At 57.7% G+C, this 2,589-nt stretch overlaps 1 pseudogene; it reads right to left on the bottom strand.

Annotated features, from left to right (window-relative positions):
• Positions 1-14: 14 nt before the first annotated feature.
• On the bottom strand, positions 15-2,583 carry LOC100545241 (annotated as a pseudogene).
• Positions 2,584-2,589: the final 6 nt, after the last annotated feature.

Here is a 2,589-nt window from a genome sequence, read left to right on the forward strand (position 1 = left end):
TGCCCAGCGCGGAGCACGGAGCCCCCCCTCACCCCTCCGCCGGGGGCTGCGTCCTGCTCGGAGCCCCTCCAGCCCTGCGGCACCGGTCCTCGTTCTGGGGCTCGGCCACCACCGGGAGCTGCCGAGGCAAAAGGAGCCCCACCTTCAGCTCAGCGCCCACAGAGCGCCGCACCGCGCCAGCTTCTAGAATTGTGAAGGCAGCTTTGCTCCCTGCACAAGGTCGCGTCCTGCCCCAGACACCTGCAGTGCGTTAAAGCCACGGGGGAGTCGAGCAAAAGCACAAATCCTGAGTTTGCAGCCCTGCGGGAGGAAAGCTCCAGCTCTGCAGCCAGCACCGAGCCTGGAGACGAGCAGGGAGTGAAGGTTCCAGACAAAGACACCAAAAATAAGCAGTTGTGGGCAGCACCATCCCTACAGCCTGTGGGGTTTCCCGACTCCCTGGGTGTCACTGGGGTGCCCTCCGAGCTGGGCTGTGGGGCAGCAGGCAGGGAACGGGAGTGGGAGGAGGGGCAGAGCCCAAGTGCTCCAACATGGGGACAGCACGGCCAAGGAGCAGCTGGGAAGGAACGGCCACACACGTGGCCTTACAGGAAGCAAGTCAAAGTCCTCCCTCCTTCCACGCACAGGAATTACCTCTCAGTTATCAGGCCAGGAGCCAGACATGTGAACGTTTGCGTTGCGCTGCCAGTTCCTCCCATTGCCTCAGCGACTCCTCCACACTCACACATCCTACAGCAACGCTGCTCAACCACAGCAAAGCTCGGCCCAAACCGACCACCACCATCGTCCCTCCTGCCTGCACGTGTTCAACTGCTCTCCTTCCATGGTTTCCTGCCTCCTGCTGTGCTAAAACCGTGTGACAAAGCTCGAGGCGCCCACAGGGGATGGAAGCAATGGGCTGCATCCCAACCCGGCTCCTCACCAAGCTCAGAACATGTGACAACAGCAGCAACACTGGGAGTGCCCAACAGAGCCAAGCAGCACCAACACCCACACATGGCTGGGGAGAGATATTGAGGCTGAACAGGCCGTGGCAGAGACCAGTGCCAAAAAGGAAAAAAAAAAAAAAATAGAGGAGCTCCTAGCAGGGACCGATTGCATCACAACATCTGAAAGGTTATGCTCAGACAGACAGAAAAAATAAACCACTTTCCAGTTCACCTCTTCCCACCCCTCTCTGATGAAAACCAAGCTATAAACGTCTCAGCTGGATGAACTCCAGAGCCAAGTAACCCAACCACCCCGCTGACACCTGGGATGAGGCTGTTACCCAATGCCTGTGTTTATTTCCCAGCGTTATTTTACGGGTTTCACAACACAAAGCTTTGTGCACACGCTGAAACGCCGACCCCAGCCCCTTCCCCACCTTTCAGTATCACTTTCAAACCAAGAATACAGCAAACAAAAGTGGAAAAGCACCCTGAGCGTACAGCAAGCGTTCAGGAGCACGCTGTGCTTCGGCCCCATGCCATTCCCATGGCCACGTGCTCGTCACACAGCACACACAGAACACCACTCACATTGATAGCCAGCAAAAAAGCCAACACCAGGCTGTCCCCCAAGCCAAGACAGAAGAAGAAGCCGCCTACCTCTTTGGTCAGGTCCCCGTTCACTGGGGCAGCCACAGCTCCCAGGTCCTCCAGCTCTTCCCCAAAGCCCTGCTCAGCCCCGTTCTCCCTCACAGCACCATCAGGACCGTTCCCATCCTGCAGACCACCGCTGTTTTCGAGGGCGATGCCAGTGCTGGGCTGGGTGCCGGACACGGAGCCGTCGGGGTCACGGTGCACCAACCAGGCACTGACTTCAGTGCTGGGCACTTGAAATCTGTCCAGTGCCCTCACCTGGTTAAGCAGCCTGCGAGCAGTGAAGTAATAGTCCAGGTCTACGCTCTTTGGGTGGATGCCATACCCGTCCAAGGTGTTGCGTAGGTTGTGAAATTGGGTCTGGGTGTACGCAGAGCTCTGGCCAAGAATGATCTCCCGGAGAGGAGGGAGCTGGGAGTTCAGGTAGGTGTCCACGTCCACGCGAACGCCGATCAGGCTGAGCAGGATGGTGAACTGGATGAGGCCTTCCGTGAAGTATTTCTTCAGAGAAAGCATTTCTGGAGAAGAAGAAAAGAAAGAAGGTGGAAGGTTAGGAAAAAAAAAAAAAAAGAAAACAAAAACAACAAGGAGCCAGCAGGTGGATTCAGCTCACAACAGGTCGCTCGGGTTGCTCCTTCCCCTGCCCCACTTTTAAACAAAATAAAGCAACACTTTCAGAGTCAGAGTTACAGCAGAGCGCTGCAATAAAACTTCCCAGTGGAAATCCCTTCAGCTTGGGGACGAATCCAGCTTTCCTCTCCAGCTCTGAACCCTCCGGATCCCACCTCAGCACTCCAACAGACCCGGGGAAACCCCCCCCCCACCCCTTTTCCCCGCTCCCCCCACTTACTGCCCGCGGTGCCCACATGCAGCACACGGGACGGCCCGTCCCGCTCCCCTCCGTTCTCCGCGGCGCTCCGTGCGGGGCAGATCCGAAGTTGCCGAGCTGCGTTTCGGGACCTTTCCGGAGCTGAAACCGAACCGGGGGCGCTGAGGAAACGCGGAA

Source organism: Meleagris gallopavo, chromosome 29, assembly GCF_000146605.3.
Source record: "Meleagris gallopavo isolate NT-WF06-2002-E0010 breed Aviagen turkey brand Nicholas breeding stock chromosome 29, Turkey_5.1, whole genome shotgun sequence".
NCBI classification, from domain to species: Eukaryota; Metazoa; Chordata; class Aves; order Galliformes; family Phasianidae; genus Meleagris; species Meleagris gallopavo.